Source organism: Arvicanthis niloticus, chromosome 8 (assembly GCF_011762505.2).
Source record: "Arvicanthis niloticus isolate mArvNil1 chromosome 8, mArvNil1.pat.X, whole genome shotgun sequence".
NCBI classification, from domain to species: domain Eukaryota; kingdom Metazoa; phylum Chordata; class Mammalia; order Rodentia; family Muridae; genus Arvicanthis; species Arvicanthis niloticus.
This window is the reverse complement of record NC_047665.1, coordinates 13,081,023-13,102,096: the sequence shown is the minus strand read 5'-3', so window position 1 is coordinate 13,102,096 and position 21,074 is coordinate 13,081,023. Positions and strand designations below refer to the sequence as shown.

At 44.3% G+C, this 21,074-nt stretch overlaps 1 long non-coding RNA gene and 1 pseudogene across 3 annotated transcripts in view; one reads left to right on the top strand and one right to left on the bottom strand.

Annotated features, from left to right (window-relative positions):
- LOC143443261 (uncharacterized) overlaps positions 1-21,074 on the bottom strand; it is an 85,863-nt gene that overhangs the window by 40,431 nt on the left and 24,358 nt on the right. Inside the window, exons 4-5 of one of the 3 annotated variants that reach the window (XR_013112067.1) lie at positions 13,069-13,344; positions 12,931-12,990 (exon numbers count right to left, since the gene is read on the bottom strand). The exons of 1 other annotated variant lie outside the window; for it this stretch is intronic. This is a non-coding gene — a long non-coding RNA (uncharacterized LOC143443261). The remainder of the gene's footprint in view (positions 1-12,930; positions 12,991-13,068; positions 13,345-21,074) is intronic. One more of the 3 variants, XR_013112068.1, reaches the window with a different exon arrangement.
- Positions 4,685-8,726, top strand: LOC143443411 (uncharacterized; annotated as a pseudogene).

Below are 21,074 nucleotides of genomic sequence, written 5' to 3'. Positions count from 1 at the left end.
TTAATCATTTTGCTCACCCCTTTCCTACATCCTGAAAGTGGCCCACACATTCTTGTGGAGGTGGCACAGCTCTGTAAAGCTGCCTCAACCAAGGGTCCTGAAGATGACAAGGTGTCCTGAAAGGGTCATATTTTCAGAGGACCTGCCCTCCAGGTCCAGCTGCATCCTTACTAAAAACAACCCTAGCCTTAAGAATGACATTTTGTCATTTTCTACAAAATAGGTGGAAAGAAAAATAATTTTATATATAGCAAGACAAATCTCTAAAAACAAATGTGGTGTGTTTTCTCTCCCATGCAGAATGTGCACGTTTAGAGGAGCCTGAACATAAAAAGGAACATGAAATAGGGCAGGGCTCTGCTTCCCTGGGATCGTCCACTGGGCTTGAGCTCAGTAGGGGCCTGGGTGTCTCAGTCACCACAGATTGTCCAGGGAGTCTGTTGTATGTAATTTTAAAACCCTGCTACCTTCTTTTCCAGGACTGGGGCCCACATTCTGGCTTAGCTCCACCAATGGGGTGGAACTGATACTAAAATCAGGTTCCCTAAGTGGTTCTTGCTTAGGTCAATGAAGAAGCCTTGATTTGGTCAATAAAGAAGGTGGCAGCCAATTGCTGAGAAAATGGTAAAGATTGGGCATCTGGGTCCCAGGAGGAAAAAGGGGATGTGAGAAAGGAGAGAGGGGCTTTTTGGTGCCATACACTGGAAAGAGTAGAAAGCAACATTCCTGTAAGTACTCGGGGCAACGATGGACTGTAAACTTCAGGCGGGGCTTTGAAGATGTTGATGGGGTCTAGCTGACAGTTGATAAGATTAGGGCAGGAGATTCAGTGCCCAGCAATTGTGCTAGTAGGCAAATTCTAAAATAATAAGGCTCTGTGTGTGTGTGTGTGTGTGTGTGTGTGTGTGTGTGTGTGAATTCAAAGGTCTCAGATGGGGATGGTAAAGAAGCTCACAGGCAAAAGCAGTAGCTGATGGTTTTGCAGAGCTAGGCTAAGGGGAACGGGCAAGATGAGAGTGGGAGCTGATGGTGGCAGACCTTGGACCTGACTCAGGAGCACAGGCCATGGTCTCTGGCAAAAGAACCAGCATTTTAAAGGACTTTCTAGAATTCAGTGAAAATGAAGGCACAACATACATAAAATCATTGCACACAATGAGAGTGGTGCTAAGACAAAGCACAATGAACTAAGTGTCTTTAGAAAGGAATTAGAGAGACCTCCTGCTAGCAACATAAAAGCAAATCTGAAAGCTCTGGAACACAAAGAAGCAAATGTAAGAGAAGTACACAGTAAGAAATAATCAAACTCAGGACTGAAATCAACCATAGAGAAACAAATAGAACAATATAAGAACCAATGAAACCAAACACTGCTTTTCTGAGAAAACCAACAAGATAGAAAGACCCTTAGCTTAATTAAGGAAAAGGCAGAAGACAGTATGCAAAACAAATTTAAAAATTCAGAAATTAAAAGAAGACCATGTCAACAGGCTGAGGAAATCTGAAGAATAACTGGATTGATATGAAAACCATAAATGTCACAATATTTTAAAACCTAAATGTAATGGTTGGTTTTCTATACATACCATTTAACACGATTAAATCAAGACAAGGTAAACAATTCAAACAGTACTATAAACCCCCAAGGAAATAAAAACAGCCATTAAAAGACTCTCAACCAAAACAATCCCAGGGCCAGATGATTTTTGCATAGAATTGTACCAGATTTTCAAAAACCAGTCACTCCTTAAACTACTCAAGAATATAGATACAAAAGAGCATTTCGAAACTCGTTCTGTGAGACCACAATCACACTAATACTTAAACCACACAAAGGCTCAACAAAGAAAATTTCAGAGCAATTAACTTTATGAAATTAATGTTTAAAAACATTCAATAAACTAGAGGCAAACTGGATCTAACTACATATCAAATATTTAATCCACTATGATTAAGTAGGCTTGATTCCAAGGATTCAGGAATGGCTCAATATATGGAATTACATCAATATAAGGTAATCCACCAAATGAAAACACTGAAAGGAAAAACACCCCACAGGATAATCTCATTAGATGCTGGAAAAACCCTTTGGAAACATCCAACAACACTTCATGTTAATGGAGACATCAGGGACACAAAGTGCATACCTAAACCTAATGAAGACAATAGACAGCAGCAAGCCAATGTCAAATTAAACGGAGAGGAAATTAACCACTTCCACTAAAATCAGAGACAAGACAAGGCTGCCACTTCTCTCCCTATTTATGCAACATAATACTTGAAGTTCTAGCTAGAGCAGTAAGACAACTAAAGGAGATCAAGGAGATACAAATTGGAAAAGAAGAAGCCAAAGTGCCATTATTGGCAATGATATGATAGTATACATAAGTGAGCACAAAAACTCTACCAGAGAACTCCTGCAGCTGATAAACACCTTAACAAAGGGGCTGCAAACAAAATTACCTCAAAAATATCAGTAGTCATAACTTATTTCAAAGCCTACTTTTACTAATTGTTCTTAAGTGCTTTAATCTTTCTTTTAGCCCACCAGCCAGAAGAGGTAGTGAGAAATAAAGGATAGGGGGGAAGTGCATCTGTTTAGAAATAGTTCTTTGGAGCAAATCCCATCTCCTTTGTCAGGAAATCAGCAGTTCATTGCACAGGTCAGCAGTAGAAGCTTGATCCACTCACCAACACTTCCCAGATACACGGGCAGACAAGCTCAGTATTGTCAGGATAGCAGCAGCAGTGGCACACCCTAGCAGGAATAGCTAGGCTTCAGTAGAATCAGCAGGAGTCAGCAGGAGGGATTTGGAACCAGAGGGTATGCCAGGAGCAGCTGTGCCTCTCTGGACTGAGTGAAGATCAGTGAAGACACAAGACCAAGAAGAGTTTAGCTGTGCAAGCAAGACAAGCTCTTCTCACAGTCCATGGAGTCCTAGTTACACTCCCTCCAAACATCACATGTCCTCCCTGGTTTTGCCTCACCATGTGTCTTGACTCAGCTCTTGAGTCTGTCTCAGCTGTCATCACTCTGACAATTGGCTCAAGTCCTCAAAAAAGCAAGAAAATGAAGCACAGCACACAGCCAGAAATTCTTTGGAGAGTTTTTCTCTATGGAGCCTTGACAAATGAAGCTCAACTAAGAAATGTACGGTGGACCAATCATGTGGGTTGTTATCAAAGAATCATTCATCACAGGTCCTTTCCTGTGCTTGATTTGTCCAAACATCCTTTCACCTGTGTCTACTTCAGGAACTTTTCCTTCATGTCTTTGCCCCAGCAAAACACCATCCAAAGCAAATGTCTTTTCACAGAACCCTTATGCTTCCTCATCGTACCCTCCTGTTTAACAATTGTCCTCTGCTCCAATATTAACAATTAATTCACAATAGATACAATTTTAAGAACCATCACATTTTTAATAAAGGGCTTATGTACAATACAGTCAAAACCAGGCTAACAAAACAAGCTTATATTTCTATGGATATAAAATGACTAAATAAAAACCTTACATTTCTTTCAATAGAGAAGACAATAATTATACAAAACCCTTAAATTTCTATTAATATACAAAAATTCAAACAAAGCCATCTACAACCCTAGATGACAACAACCATAACACATCAAGTGACTAAAACTACCCACCCCAACTTAAGGGATTAGGACAATAGTCTTCTTTTCTTGCTGTATTGGGGCACAAAATTCCTGTTTTGGGCCCCAAGGCTGAAAATGGTTATTCTGAATAAAGATAGCTGTAACGTTTATTGCCTGGTCTCTGGGTTTATCCAGGCTCTGTATTGTCTGGTTTTTGCCACCCACCCCCACACCCCCAAAATGGTTAATCTGAAAAAAAAAAAGTGCCTAAAACATTTAATTTACAGACACTGTGTTTATCCCGTTTCTGTATTGTCCTTCCAGTCTATATAGTGTCCAGTCTTTGTGTTTACCCAGTGTGTTAGGGTACCCTAGTCCCTTGGGCTAGCCCTTTTGAAGTTGATTTGCATGAATTTTTTTAAAAAATTCAAACACTGAGAATGTTTGTGAATAACTTGAGCTTTTTGCTTTGTGAAGACCTTCATGTCTGTGGTGACAATAGGATTTCCCTGGTTTGATCTAATAAGTTTTGTTGGTAAGCATAGTTTTTCATTCCCTGTAGACACATAACTATAAACATGCCCCCATCGTGAAGCATTTGCATGTTCCACTCAATTGTCAACACATTCTTACAGTACATTGGTTGACCTAGCGAGTGGTGGATTGAGCTGCCCTTCCTGATTTCTGTGCGGTGTCTGCTCAATAGACTAGACTGCATCTGATTCATGTTCAGTGTTTGTTAGGGGACTGGACTGAGAACAACAAGGACTGGAATTTGCCCTAAAGAACCATTTCTGAACAGCTCCACTTCCCCATATCGCAATACCCTCCCTTTTCCACTACCTCTTGTGGGTGGTAGTACAGAGGGGAGGTTGAACCATATTAAAGTAGGTTGTGAAAAATATAAGTCTATACCAAGAAATACTGGGGCTCAGAAAGAAGGAACAAAACATGGACAGAATCTACTTCTGACTTGTTCACAAGCAGGATTTGGAAGGGGGAGCAGGGAAAGGACACAGGAGGGGACACTGAGCTGGGGGCTGGAAAGGGGCTGTGGCAGCCTCTCTACTGCCAGGACCCCTTTGTGATGAGGAGGCCACAGCAGTGTGATGTGCCAGGAGCCCTCCTGACACATCTCACACTGAGCTTTAGGACTCAGTGGTCTGAGAGCTGCACTGCAATTCAGAAGCTGGAGAATTCCCTCCTTCTGAAGAATAGCATTAGAGACTCGTGGATGAGCCCCAGCTCCATGGACATAGCCATGGACATGAGCATTGGGATGTATGCAAAGGAGGGGCTGTTTTTGCAACTATTCCCATTCTTCAAAGAGTATCTACTGTCACCACCAGATGGGAGCAAAGGGGACATCACAAAGGTGAGCAAACACATCGTTCACACACAATGGAGCTGCAGTTTGTCGTTCACAAACTTTACTCTCACATTTCCTAGATAGACAGGTGTACTGATAAATTTTAGCATTTTTGTTCTTTTTAAAAAGTAATTACAAAAATATGTTTTTATTAACCTCAAATGGGAGATATGCTGCTACTTAAGATTTTCCACATCAGCTGACAATGATTTGTCTCATGCTCTAAGAGGTGTGTGATTCTGCCAGCAGCTGATATGTTCTGCATTTCTGTGATGCATGGAATTCTCAGAGGGTATTTTTTAGAGGGTATATAAATGATTGGGCCTTGGGAGGCATGGTGGGCTGTTTGTTGTTTGTTGTTTGCTATCAGTTGTTGGTGTTTACCATTTGTTAAGTAGTCATGTGCACAGAAGAAAGAAGAAAAACTTGGATATCCTGATGGCAAAGATCAAAGTTTCCCCCAAGGAACTCAACCCCCTAATCATCAGGAAGTAGTCTAACAATAATGTCTCCCCCTTTCTCCTTTATATATGTTTTCCCTCCTATGTAATTTTATTGGATTGAAAGAGTGAAAGAAAAAGGGGTGGAGGAGGGCGGAGGAGAGAAAAACATTGAAAGTCTAGAAAGTGACAGGTGAGAGAACTCTCTAGAAAGAGCAGCATCTCAGGCTGCAGGGACTGGCAGGCAAGGCCAAGATGAGCATGTCCCTGAGGTATCTGCCTGAAGCTCTCAGATCATCTGTAGAGAGTGGCATAGAGGCCACTAAGCACAACCATGGCTCCATGGACAGAATGTATTTCTGAGTTGGTGAGGACACAGGACAAGTTATCAGACAAGGCATCTTTCTTTCCTGTGCTCAAGCAGTTACTCTTGTTTGTGTTGGGCTGATGTGAAGCAGGGCATGAGATCATTAATCTCAGATCAGGGATTGAGTTAAATCTGCTCTGAGGTATTAGGTATCAATAGACAGGCCAGAGACAGCTACAGAGGTCAGCCTTGAGTAGGATCCTATCTGAGGAACACTGACTTGAGGACATCTGTGGTACCTGAGACAGTGCCTTCTGCTATTTTTCCAACAGGGCCAAAAGTAACTGTGTTTATACTCAGTGTGGGTGAGTCGAGGATGGACTGGAGATCTCCCTGGGAAATTCGGATTTCATGTCATCCATGAACACAGAGTGCAGGCAGGACATCTACGAGAGAGAGTAAAGAGGGACCCCAGCTCATCGTTTCCAACTGACAGCTGCAGAACAGGGGGCAGAACAAGACGAGGAAGAAACTTGCTACTGTAAAAGGTAAGCTTCTGCTTTCCTATAGAGAAGAATTCTATCTGGTTTCACATTGTTGAAGAAGGTCATGATAAAAGCCATGCTCTTTGGACATGAGATGCACAGCTCCAAGAAGAAAGTGGGAGCTGCTGGGAAGAAAATCATAGACAGGGAAACCCCAGGTTTTGTGATACAACATAGCTGTGGCTGGCCTGGATGAACATAGCTGTGGCTGGCCTGGATGGGTGCTACACTTGGGAATGTAGTTCCAGTCAGTGGAGTGACTCTGTGCCTGTGTATGGAGGACTCCAAGGTCCACCTGCCAGCATGTAGCTTCAATTCTCCCAGGTGTAAATTTTTCCAGATAACAAGTCCTGTGGCCCTTGCAGAATTGTAAGGGGAATGACAGGAGAGGGAAAAGCAAGGAAAGCCTGAATGGAGAGATGAGGTCCCTCCACTTCCTTGGCTCAATCTCAGTGCTCTGTCCTTGCACTATGGTGCTTGAGAGTTAGAGTCCCAGCATGGGGAGTGACTAGAGAGATGCCTCACACCTGTGTGTTCTCATTCCTTTCCCTTATCCTACATAACTATCTCCAGGTTGTACAAACGGCAGAAAAAATGTGGAAGACACCAAGGCTCCATCACAACCTATGAAAAAGTAAGAAATCTCTCTGTCTTGTGAAATTTTTCATACAAGAATGTGAGCTCAGGGCCTGGGGATCTTCATACTGAAGACCCTATGCAGGGAAAGATTGGAACACATCCCTGTTGAACATGACACTAAGGAGTATGGGATATGGGGACAATGGATGGACTATATGGCTACAGGTGGCATATTTACAGAGACTGTTGGGCCTCTTAATCTTCTGTTTGGAGCTGATTCTTTTGCCTCCTCTCTTTGACAGTCCCACCAAGGAACTTTTGCTGAACTCCACACCACAACATTTCTCAAACTCTAATAAGAAAATGGATCACCTTCCTTTCTTTCATCTGTTGTCTTACCTCAAGGTCTCAGAGGATCCTATACAGCAGAAATTTAGTGGACTTGTCTGGGGCACATCCTCTGTATTCTCAGAGTCAGTTGCAGCTGCTACTCAAGTGTTCAGAAGCCCTTCTTTGCCAAGACATAAAACTGTGAGATTTAGTGATGCATGTGTCCCTGTCCAAGGACTATGCGAGGCGCATGGACCTCCATAGATTTCTCAGGACCAACCATTGCCTCAACAATATATAACACCAAGCTTGGTAGGTTTGCAAGAGATCCATGAAATAGAAGAACTAACAAGTTCTACAGCAACCTAATACCTTTTTGTTTCCAGAGTAGGGCCTGGAGGAGATCTGGTACTAGTACTGAGACAGAGATACTGGCATACCTTCCAACTAAAAACTACCCTGGAAGAATGGACTGAAATAAAAAGGCATGACAGCTGCTAATGAACAAAAATATTAAGCAGCCATTAGCCAGGCCACTGGAAACATGTCCGGGGCACCCTGTGCATTAAACCTATCAGCCTCCATCCTTCCTAAGTGTTGTCAGATGCTCCAGCACCATGAGGAGCCACAGAATGAAGACAAGGCACCCAGTGTGGGAGAAAAACAACGAAGCTCTGTCAGATTCCTCCCATCTAGGAACCTGAATCAGCATCATGGACATTTTCCTGCCAACACTGATCATTACAGGCACCAACTCTCCCAGCCTGTCCAGGCCTCCATCCTCAATTCCAAAAGCTACAAGTTGAGCCAGATGATAGAGAGTGTGTCCAGGGAGATGGCCCCACAAAGTCAAAACTAAGTGTAACATCCACCATGCCTAAAATAAGTGCCTAGGTGTTAGGGACAATGAAGTGCCTTGCCCTTCAGGCATCATGCCTAGAAAGAGGCTGACATCCAGCAACCCTGTACTAAGGACAGATAAGCTATTTGATGTGAATACTGCTGAGCATCGCTCTCTGATTGACACCAGAGACTGAAAGGAATCTGGAATCAAACATCACAGAGCTTCCAGTGAAACACAGAAGGAGACCATATCTGCAGATCCTTGAGGCAAGGGATCTCCATCCACCTGGGTTTCCAGCCTCAAACCTTCTCCAGGTTGTGTATCCCTCCTCAACCATCTGTGATTCCAAGGCTGAATACTATTCCAAGGATGCCATGATTCTGGAAAATGTGTATCACAAAGATTCAGGAAGGACAAGGGTAGAAAGTATAACTGCTGCTAGGCTACAGTGCTGTATTTATACACTCATATGCAGAGGTTCAGAAGACCCAAAACCCTGTCCACCAGCTGCCAGCCATGGGCCCTCAAAGGACAAATGATATGCAAGAGATACATTAGTGTTCAGAGCTGTGCTTTCTACTTCCAGGCAAAGCCGCAGCAGAGCAGGACTATCTGAGGAACAGGAAGAGGCAGCCTGCAACAAAATACCACCCCAGAAAAGGACAAGCATGCACCATAGAAGACTTTTGAGGATGTGGCCTCAGGACATCTGTAGTGACATGTGATAGTGGTTGGCCCTGAACAAACTCTCCAACCTTCAGTGACCAAACAAAATAATATATGAGAGGGGAAAGAAAAACCACCTCTTGCCTTAAGAGTAATTCTGGAATTCAGTGAGATTCCCAGTGGCCAAGCCATCAATATCAGTACCAAGAATTAGAGTTTTTAGAAGCCCACAAATCACAGGACATCTCCAAACACTTACCCCATAGCACTCAGGGGACTCAGCTCTAAAAACACAAGGGTATATAATAAGGTTAACTTGAGATGAAGCATGCAGCCAAAGTCTTGAACTGTGAGACATATCCTGATGGCTCTGGAACAGTATACCCTGCCATGGTCATCTTGTCTTCAAGCACTTGTACCCAAGATTCAAGAACACATGCCAAAACCCCAAACTTCCAAGGGTTTAGCTGATGTGTCCATGAGGAGACATCAGCTGTTAGAAACTCGAGGTCAGAGTCCCCAAGGATAAGAACAAAGTGAAGGATCTCATGGGGTTTCATCCCCATGAAGAGAGGCAGAGTATTATAAGATATAGAGGTATAAGCCAGGGAGAAAGGCTTGAGAGGGTAAGTTCTTCTATTCCAAGCTCCACCAAGCTCAAGGTTACAGCCAAGGCTTGGAGTCAGTCTTCCCTTTTTAAAGCAGGAAAAGGAGAGGCTCCTCCTAATACTTCTTTGAGGAACATCACAAGGAATGCTGTACAATATGAAAACCTCAACACAAAACACAAGATAAAAAACACAAGTGGAAGGGAAATTCTTTGAAGAAGAAAAGCTCTGCACCAGCAACTAAACAGAGAACTCATTAAAAAGAGAAAAGCCCGTCTACACTATGGCACCTGAACTGCCACCCATCATAAATGTGCATATCCTGGTGCATAACATAGGGGACCAATCAAAGGTTCAAGGATGAAAACTGGAATCACTGACACCCAGCTGGGTGACTCACCCAATACTTCTGAGGGCCTCTATGACCCACACCACAGCAAAGGGGCAAACAGAATAAGCTGTGCCCACACCAGCCCCGAGGAGCACAACCACCCATTCACATTCAGGGGAATTGGAGGCAAACTACAGTCAGGCATTGATTCCAGAGGGCCTGTGATCATCTTCTGAACCGAGTGAAGAGAGAAATGGCCTTTGACCAGTTCCACACTTCCAAATGGAACGGCCATTCATGTTGGTACAGGGGAATTGGAGACAAGAGGGAGCCAGGTCTTGCTGACCAGACGGCATGTGACCCAGATCAAATTAAAACAAACATTGGAATGGGTAGCTGTCCACATAGAATCCCGAGATGCACAACCATTCATTGAGATACAGAGAAATTGGAGACAAACAGCAGCTTGGAGTTGTGCATATATCCACTGATGCCAGGAGCCATCGAGGATACACTAACACCATGCAGGTGATCTTCCCCAGATGCTTCCCTCATGAACTGTGAAGTATGTTGAATTTGCTTCTTTAGGCAAAGCCGAGAAGACTGAGTGGAGGAAAGATTCCTGCTTTAGTATACTATCAGTTAAAATTAAATTTATATAACAAACACTAGGTATTAGCTCACCCTTTTTAGCACATTTCTGCAGAACCACAAAAATGTACTGTATTGTAGGGATGCTATATAGACAAATAGATGGTTTCTCAATTCTTAATGATGATCATAAAAGAATTCCTAAAATTGTATTAGGAATTATTAAGATCTTTAGCAATAGGACTGCCACTAAGTACTTTCTCATGTCAAAACTGCAATGAGAACTCTGCAAGTCTTCAAGGTTCAGAAGAGTTCATTATTTCTGAGATAGAAAGCAGGCATTTACAACTGAGAGTATATTCCAAAAGGTTGTAAAACAATTAAGTTTATAAAAATTGCAGTGGGAATATACTATAGGTGTAAGGAGAAAAGATAAAAAAAGTTGACTGGGTTGACTTGTAGAAAACTTCAATAATAACTTAGTCACTAAAATTATGGTTTTTTACTTTCAATGAACCTGTTGTGCTAGTGACAGATAATGTTTATTGAGATAATTACTCTTAATTGATATTCATCTAAACATTCTCTGTTGTTAACTTATTCAACTTATGATTTGAATCTATGTGTAAACTTATGGTGAACTTTTTACCATGTGATTATATATTCTGAAAGATACATAAGTGCTAAGGACAAAGAGAAGACAGAGAATTTTTTTGAGTGTATGGATTCAGATAATTTTTTGGATATAGAACTTGCAATTAAAGATTAAAATCCCTTCTTTTTCTGGGACTCCACAAGCAGGCTGGGTGTTAGATCTGAGAGGTTTCTGCAGAGAAGGAGAAAAGGCTATTTTATGAGTGTCCTGCCTTTATGCTACAGGTGTTAATTGCCTCAAAATGAGGAAGAAAGTTTTTTTTGGACATTCTAGAAGGTATCAGCAAGAATTCAGTATAGTCAGAGAGCAAGAACTTCTGGAGACCCTCAGTCTTTAAAGATATATCTGCATCAGATTCTGTGCCCACCTCGCAGGCTCCTAGCAAATTGTCCCACACCAAAGGACAAAGAAAGGAATGGGCTGTGGCTGCCTTAAAAGTCACAATGGGGAAGGAAAGTCCTAGTGTGGGAAAAAATGGTACCAGATGGTAAATCAAATTCAAACAGACAATATGGAAAGGACAGGAGTGATAGGGGCTGTGTAGAAATGAACAGACTCAAGAGGTCTGGGTGTCCTATGAAGTAATGAAACAGTGTGTGGATGGGTTTCCACCATAGAGATGTAATAGACATGGCCATCATGGCACAGAGGAGGGAAAGAAACCAGCTGATTTGAAACAGTTTTTCTATGTTATCAAAGCTAGATTACTACTAATCTGAAATAAGTTTGGGACATCATTAGAGCATCTAGTAACTATGATTACAAAACCAACAAAATAATTAACATGACACAATAAAGAATCTATAGAGAAAAAAAAAAGGAAATAAGCGAGTAACAAACATAAGCTAGAGCATGAGACAAATGCAAGGCCAACCCCATCAGGGAACAGCCATGACCATGCGCTTTAGAGGGGAAGGCTGATAAACTTAGGAAGGAACATGTTTGTTTGGTTTTTTTTAATTGTTGTTAAGGTTGTTCTTGTTTTGTTTTGTTTGTTTTGTTTTGTTTTGTTTTGTTTTGTTTTGTTTTTAATGCAGGCCAGGTTGGCCAATAATGTCAGGATTCTCCAACTTCAGCTTCCTTGTTTTTGTTGGCATTGCTACCAGGCCAAGGTAAAGATGGTAATAAATGCAATCTCCAGTGCAGGAGAGGGAGGTTGGAGACACAGAGGACTGGAAAAGGAGGAGGGTGTGTGAGAAGGAAGGAAAGAAGAAAGGGGGGAGAAAAGGAGGGAGGGAAGGAAGTAGGAGGGAGGATTAGTTGTTCATCCCACTGGAACTGGCATAGGAGATTCATTCATAGAGAACCTGAATCTCTATGTTCAAAATCCCAGGAAGCTCATCAAACGAAACTAAACAAACCATAAATAAATAAAATAACTGTAACTATTCAATGGTCTTACAGATTATAGAAGATAATATTATTATTATTAAAATTATGTTCCCAGCATGTTCTAGACACACACGCTGTCTACTTTCAAAGAGACTTTTAGACTTCACCAATTACTATCCAAGAAGCTACTCAGTAGAACATCACTGCAGGTCCCTGCCCTGGCAGAACGAACAGGCCAGCCAAGGTGCCACTCCTCAAGCCCCACTTTCCTGTGTCTAGAATCACAGATTAGGCATTTGAAGCCTGCTAGATAGAGTCAACGAGTGTTATGGAGAAGGCTCCAGTTGTCACTGCTCTCCGCCCTGCAGCAGGTTGGGGTCTTATGCTCCTGAAATAGAGGAACACATAACATGCAGTGTAAGATCAAACACTGAGCATTTAGTGAGTGAGGAGGGAAAACTGATACACACTTAAAAACAAGTGGACCTAACAGAATGAACTCACATCTCTCCTGTCACTGTAACCTTTCCCTGTGCCTCCCTCAGAATGGGCACATGAAGGTCAGGAGTGTCTTTCTCTTAAAGCCCCTTTTGCCATGAATTAAAACTGAATGTTTATATATAATGACATGTATGTGTAATATTCACATTAGCAGGGTCCTGGGAAGGGAACAGGAATATGGATGGCCCTTCCCAATGTTGCCCCATCCAGGGGACAGGCACAAAGGTATGCTCACCTCTCAAGGCTGAGCTGAAACACTTTTGCATTCTGTTCAGGAAGTTTGTTGCAGCATCAGCTAGGAAAAAGAGAACAAGACCTTTTAGCCTAATGTGCAAATGGGGCCAAAGGGTCCTATTTCCCATGGGTGGCTCACCTGGTGCTGGTTAAGGTTCCAGGACATGTTGCATATACAAGTCAGGAGCCGGGATGGATGTGCCATGCTTGACAAGCTTGGATGAAGGGTACAGGCACTCATATCCAGAGTTTCATTGGTGTCTGATGGGTGTACAGGCACACATCCCCATGAAGCTGAGCCTGGCTCATTCCCGAACCTCTCAATCCTAATCGGGATGCTCCCTGCTCCCTGGTTCAACATCCACAGAGATGGGCCTTTTCTCTTTCATCACTTGAGAGACACAGGAAACAGACTCTGTTGGAAAGGTTAAAATACCTCACTGACTCAGTACTGAGTAGCTCTGAGCAGTACCAACAGCACCCTCTAACCCATGTTGTAAATGTGTTCTGGGCTAGGAAATGCCAATACCCATATCCATCAGGCCAAAGAGAGGTGACAAAGCTCTCCTCTGGAATCTGACCATGCATGAGTAATTGTGAAGGCCTGATTGGTTTGTGCAAAGTCCAGCAACTGTGGCTTCCTCCACCTGGTCACAGAACTGTTCAGTTTACAGGAAGGTCAGGAATGCACCCAACTCTGCATTCAGTCCTTGCAAGCTTCAGTCCCTAGGAGATGGTCCAAACATGTCAGCAGGCTCTACCATCTTCCATGAATTCAATGTGTCTGACAGCAAGTTTGCTTCTCCTTACTGAACAGAAATCATTATGGCAATATTGAAGGCACAAGCACATACGTGGACATCCTGTACCTTGCCACTGCCCAAAGTCATGTCTAAAATATACCCTCTTCCAACGCAGTCCAGTACATATGAGGACCAGCAAGACAAACCTGCCAACACACACACACACACACACACACACACACACACACACACACACACACTGCTAGCTATGACACCATGCTGGATACCACCAACTGCTGCTGGCCCACTACATGCTGTAAATGGAGCTTTGAAGGAAGGAGGGAATAGTTGTCAGAAGATGCAACAACTCCTGAAACACAACAGTAACGTAGCAGAGGGTGGAGGTCTGCAGTGGGATGCCCAGTATGCTCTGACAGCTGGCCCTGGGTGTGAGTTCACTACAGAGATCAAGGGAGTCCAGTAGGGTCTGATGTATTAGTGTGCATGGGGCAAGCTGAGCAGCTGGGGAAAGGCCAGATATCTAGGAGTTTCTATAGGGAAACGGCAGGACACTGTCCAGCATGGCTTGACAACACACAATGTGCAGATGGAAATGACTGGGAAAAGTGGAACATGCATCCCTAGAGACTGTCCCTGCACACTTTGTGTATGGGGCAGGTCCAATAGGACCTGATACTATACACAGCACAGTGGAGGCAGGAGGAGGGGTGTCCTGTGTGTCCTGAGTCCTAAATGGGCCCTGAGTCTGGTAGTTGAGTACCTAACAGGACTAAACTTAGCAGCGAAACTAGGGTGTGCGTTAGGAAGTCAGAGCCTGATTTCCTGCAGTGTGTGTGAGGTGAGAGATCTCATAGGTGTAACACCTAGCCTTTTATGTGTGGTGAGGCACAGTGGGTTTATAAGCATAGACTGAAACATAGAGGCATCTTTATGAGTGATGAGGACAGTGAGGGAATGTGTCCAGTGAGGCTAGAGTTCCAGTAGCATGTTTTATAACAGTGTGTGTAGGGCTCTAACTGTTGTTCAGCAGGGCCTGGAATCTACCAGTTTATGTGGGGTAGGACCCAGCAGGACCTGAGTTCTGGAAGGTTGTATGCACCCAGGGATATGCAGCAGGAGTTGATAGCTTCCCATGTATATGGGGTATCTGTGAGGGAGATGTAAGCAAGGCCTGATGCCTAGAAGTTTGTAACTCTCACTCTCCCATGCTGCTGCCCCAAATACAGTGATAATATTCAGGCAGGATTAGACACTCTCTTCTCGAACCCCTTGTAATATTTAATGTGTCAGGACTCAATGGACAACACACCAGAGTAGCTACACCACTTACACCAGATAACAGATGTTACTGGACCATGCCAACTCCTTGCTGCTTTCTGAAAAACACAAGCTAGTTAGCAGGCCCCACACCATGTGCCCTGAGGAGGCCCCACATGTACTGCCATGTTCAGCTCCTTCTGGACACTCTCCACCATCCACATCACATACACCGGGTTTGAAGCCATCTAAGACATCCCCCCGACTACCACAGACAACTGCTAGGCACTAAGTCCCGAGGCACTTGCCTTCCCCCATTCCCACAGCCCTAAGTACACTGCTTTTATCACTCCCTGCTGGATGTCCTCACAGTGCTATTTTCAGACAACCAAGGCCACCTAACCACTTAATACTCGGGTGTTTATGCCTTTCTAAACAGCTCTTCACTGAGGATGCCACTCCGCACACAGTGATAGGTAAGTGACATTACTGGAAATCCCATAGACACTGCCACACAGCTTGGCCTGGTGGACAGTGTGCTAGCATTACACATACATAGACTGGTGAGGGGATGTCCATCAAGACTGATGTCCTAAAAGTTTATCCAGCAGGGCCTAGGAGATAGTAGATTACTGTGTGTGACAGAGGTACACGAGTGTCCATGAAGGCCTGGTAACTATCATAGTAGTATGTACTGATGAGGGCTGATGTCTAAGGGAGTCCTGACACCCAGCCATATGTGTGGACTTCAATAGTATGAGGCTGTCAAGCAGGGCCTAGGACATAGCAGTGTGTTGAAGGTACAGGGGCAGGGGAGTATCCAGCATGGCCTGATGACTATCAGTTAATGTGAGGTTTTGTCAGGGATCAGTTAGGACTGGATACCCAGAACTAATGTGATGTGTATGTTGGAGACCTATTCAGCATGGGCCACTACCTAGTAGCCTGGTTCCTGGTTGAGCTAAGGTTAGAAACCCTGATGACCCTAAAAAGATGGTAGATGTTTTGCCTGGTTCCCAGACCCTAGGCTCCTGACAGGAGACCACAGCCCTCCATAGATTTGTGGCCATCAGTCAAATAAGGGCAACACTCAAAGCAGCTCTACAGGTAGAGGGTATGACCTGTGGTCACAGACCTTCCAAACAGGTTTCCATTTCAATGAGGTATCTAAAGGCCTGGAGACTTAGGCAATAATGTCCCTTTCCCAGAAACTCCTCCCTGCAAAAGGTATTCAATCTCAGGCCCGCCCTGAGAAGTGGGGTACTGGGGTACTGTAGGAGGAGCTAAGGTGGGAGGAGTAAAGAGAGAAAGAGGAAAAGAAAATAAAGGAAGAGGCAGAGATGCAGGAGCAATGGAGAGCCATGCAGGCATGGACAGCAGTCCTGGGTAACAACTTTTATTTAGGTTAGCTAATTGGGAAACAACTCTCTTTCTATGGGCATATTGTTATTGAATGTTACTAAATATATAAGCTTTTGATTAATATTTAAACATGAGAGTCTCATTTTCTTATTGGGCCTTCATGGATGGCAGGATGGTCTGGGCAATGCCCAGCCTTGCAGAGACAGTGTGAAAGATTGGCAGAGCCATCTCCCACGCTGGCATCTCGTGGGTGGCAGAGCTGGTGTTCCTGGCTGGCTGGTTTCTAGTTGCTGCGCGCAAGTGGCCTCTGGCCACAGAACATGGCAGCTGAGCTAGGCAGAGCCACCACAGGTTAGATAGTCAGCTTTACCAGCAGCCTATTTAAATAATTACTGCAACAGGGTACAGTTTGACTCATCCACTTTCCCCCATAACAATAAATGCCTTAAAACTATGAACTGTCTCTTTTCACTGGGATCCAGCATGGGGAGCCATAGAGAAGGTTTTCACCAACCGAGCCCCATCTAATCTCCTCCCTGTACATGGCCTCTCTACGCTCCAGCCATAACCACCAAGCCAAGCCAGCCGCCCTCCCACAAGTCAAGGACTATACTCACAAGATCCAACCTGAGCTTCGCTCTTCTCCCCCTTGGCCCCAGGCTACATCGATCCTGCAGACCCACACTTCATTCTCAGCTCTTTCACAGCTTCCAGTGCTGCCTGGGTGTCTAAGAGCCAGAGAACCAGAAGGCCCCGGCGTCCTTGCAGGACCAGGGACCCCAGAACCAGCTCTGGCTGTCCCAGGGACATCAGTCTGTGCTTCCCCATCCCTGGAGCAGTGTCCCCATGACTGCTTTATGGTCTGACAACCACCTGGCACTGGCATGGGGTAAGTGCAGTCAAAACTGCATCCTGTCTCCCTGAGTGGTCCGAGCAGACACAGGACCCCACTAAACCTACAGAAAACCATGATATTACAAACAAGAGAAGCAGGTTCAGAAGAAGCTTTACTGTTCTCAGTTCCCACATAGGAAAGTGAAAGAGAGGTGAGATGGTCTCATAGTACACTTCAGGGTCATAGAAAAATAACAAGAAGAGAGCAACAGTGTACTTACTTACATAAAATAAATAAATAGATCTTAAAGAGAAAAAGAACGAGTTGAACAGACCTAAGAATCTTTGAAACAGATATAGGAAACCTATACTGCAACCAATTGTGAAACAGGGAAAAATAGGAAAATTTCCAAATACATATAAATTGCTTGAATTAATCAATAACAAGTAATGACGTTAAAAGAATAATAAACAGAAAAATTCAAAAAGGGTCCAAGGTCACACATATTCATAAATGGAATCTACCAAACTTTTAAAGAAAACCAATGCTCCTAATATAAGTCCATAAAATAAAAGGGAAGGGACACTTTCCAATGAGCTCCAGAAAGCCAGTGTAGGCACACATTTATCCATCCCTTCGGGAGCCAGGAAAATGGCCATTGTTACTCTTTCCACTGAGCCTGGGGATTCTGCTTATTTTCCTTTGAACCCTCCTTTCCGTGGGTTATCCACTGTAGGTCAGCTTTCAGCAGGCTTCCTGGCATGAAAGCTCACCTTCATCTGAAGACATCCATGCTCTTGGGCTGCTTAATGAAGATGAGGAGACAGCAGTTGGTACTGTATGAAAGGCCCGGAGAACAGAGAGCCCTGAACTGTCATGGAGCCACCAGGATGTAGAGAACTGTGGTGTCAACCAGGGTCACTTGCTTGTGTACCAGGAAAGCCCTCAACTTTAACTGGATGACCAGCAGCCCCAGGATTCCCCTCAAGACCTTCTCTGCAACTTGAGTGGACTGTATACTGTGCATGACGCTCAAAGTGAGGACACCCAGGTGCTGGCTGGAGAAATGATGTCACTATCACCAAAGCTCACTCACTAAACAGCCAAGCTGCTGCCTCTGCCTGCTGTTCCCCATTGCTCAGGTAAAAGGGATGGCACTGCTCTCAAGCACACAAAATTCATCTTCACCCTCAAATGCTGGGACCTCATGCACGGGGAGTTTGCTGAGAAACTCAGGGCTTCTGTTGATTTGGCCAAAGTAGAAGGAGGATGCTGTGGAGAGCACGAGGCCTGGGCCCTGCTCCACTGAGCGCAAAAAGTACTGTGAAATCTGGGAGTTTTCAGAATATGTATTCAGTGGGTGCAGGGTAGGGGGAGTGTTGGGAGCCGACTCCTAGCAGAAAGCGGCTATCATCTTTGCAGCCATCTAGAGCCATATACCATGACAAGAGACTTGTTTTCAACAGCCTACAACAGCTGAGCACACTCTGATAAACATCTTGTTTTCCCCACATATCTTGTTTTGTTGTTCAATGTCCCCAGCTGCAAGGTGCCCGTGGTAAAGTGTCTTCAGCTGTGTTCCCCTGCTTGTGCTTATAAATACCCAGGGATTTCCTTGCAATAAACGAGACTAGAGACTTGATCACACTCTGTCTTGTCTCCATTCTTCACATCTCTTGACCCTCCATCCCCACTCTCTCTCTTGCTAGACCCTGACTGGCAGACCGGAGCAGCAGCTTGGGCTGAGACACAGTGGCCCTCAAGCCAGGCAGTGCATTCCTCAACATAGTGGCACCAAACATGTGGCACCCTGGAGCAGCTCAGACTAGGTTGGGACATGACACAGTGGCCCTCAAGCTGGGCAGTGTGGGCCGTGACATAGTGGCTCCCAAGCGTGGGGCAGTGCATTCCTCTACAGGGGAGGGCTGTCTGTGCTTCCACATAGACCTTTATGTATCTTTACATAAACACAAAGTAATGTGTCTCTGGCCTTTTCCGCCATCTTTGATGGTGTTCTACCCCAGCGTTTCTCCCCCCACCCCCCACACCACAACCCTCCCACATCCCCAGAGAACGCCATGCTCCCTCCATATGTTTGCTGTTTCCCTTTTTACTGCACTTATCCCCCTCTCCGCAAACCCCACCTCCCAGACCCTTGTAATTTACTGTTTTCTGGGGTTACTCCACTTGATGGTCTCACATCTGAAAGTTTGGAAGAAAAATCCAAAACTTACTGAGAGCTGCAGCTATTGAGTTTCTAGATCTGAGTCTCTTCAGTCAGGATCATATGTGCTGGTTCCAGCAATGTACCTGACATGTCATGATTCCGTTCTTCTTGGCAGCTGAAAAGGGCCTCATAGTGAATAAGTACCAGGCTTTCACTACATCAGTAGAAGGACACTTCACCCACTCCCCCACAAAGGGGAGAGTAGACAATGAATTCAACAGGGCAAGTTTCTGGGAAGTAGGGTGCCCATTCTTTTGGGAATGAATTAATGGGTGGTATGGCTTTCTCATATCTGGATTTATTGTTAGCTTTTTGAGAGTTCTCCACACCAACTTGCAGAGTGGCTACACCATGGTATCTATTTTGTTTTGTTCAAGATGGGTTTCATGTAGCTCAGGCTTGCCTCTAGACTGCTATGTGTCTGATGCTGGCCTTGAACTCCTGATTATCCACCTCTCCAGCATGGATTATAGGGAGGAAGTACTAATATTCCCAGCCAGCACTTGCAATTAAATGTGAGCCTTTCACCTGTTCCAGAAATGAGGAACTCAGCAGGCAGATGATTAAAGATAGAGAGAGACTTTGTTACAGCCCTCAACAGGATGAAACAAGAGTTCCCAGACATTGTGTTCCATTCTGTGCACCACACATGCCATGCTTGCTGGTACATGCCTGTAATCCCAGCACTCAGAGGAGACAGGAGGAACAGAAGCACAAGGTTTCAAGGTCATCTTCCAATACTTAGACGGTGTACACCAGCCTGTGACACATAGAGCTCTGTCTTTAAATAAATGTTCTTACTCAAGTATATAAAATCATTGAGGATGACTATGTTGATGGTAAAAAGACATCACTGACAAAAGTCTTTCCAGGGCCATATCAACAACCTGTACAACTGCAGACAAATAAGGAGACCAGATCTGAAGTCCAGAAGGGACACAAACAAACATGTTATACTCATTTCATGCAGTGCTCCCACTCATCTCATACAGTGCTCCCTAGCATGTCATAACTGTGTTCACTCATTCTTCCAGTGAGTGGACACGGCTCACTGTAGTTTTTCAGTGTGAAGTTTACTAGAAGTGTCTGCCCATGTTCAACCTGCACCCTTTAACCCCAGTGTCCACTTGGTGGATTCAGCATGAAAGCAAGTCTGGTGCCTTCCAAGGCAAAACCCTCTGTCAATTCCCTATAAAGTCCTGTTCACTGTTTCCAGCTTCACAATTAACAGTGCAAACTGTGCATGCTCACAGCACTTTCTGACCATAACTTAAATATCTTTCAAAAGTATAGTGTGTGTGTGTGTGTGTGTGTGTGTGTGTGTGTGTGTGTTTATGTCTGTGTGTGTGTTTCTGCACCTTGTGTGCACGTATATGGCTGTTTAGACAACATGAAGCATCATTGCTCTTCTTCCATCATTTGGATGTGGGTCCTCATCTGGTTGCCAGGGCCCCACAACTTATCTCTGATGCTTTTGTTCCATGGCCTTAAGCGGAGCAAGCTCAAGACGGTCCAGCCTTCCTTCACTGAGCATGCTCAAGATCACACTCTCCCATCTACCACTGGATAAAATCCACATGCTTTGTGTGTTCAGGGAAGATGTTGCCCTCCAAAGGACGTACATGCTCTCCTTACCTGTGATAGACGATGCGTCTTCACCCTCTATGCCCCATCTCTGTTATTTTGCTTTTGCACTCAGT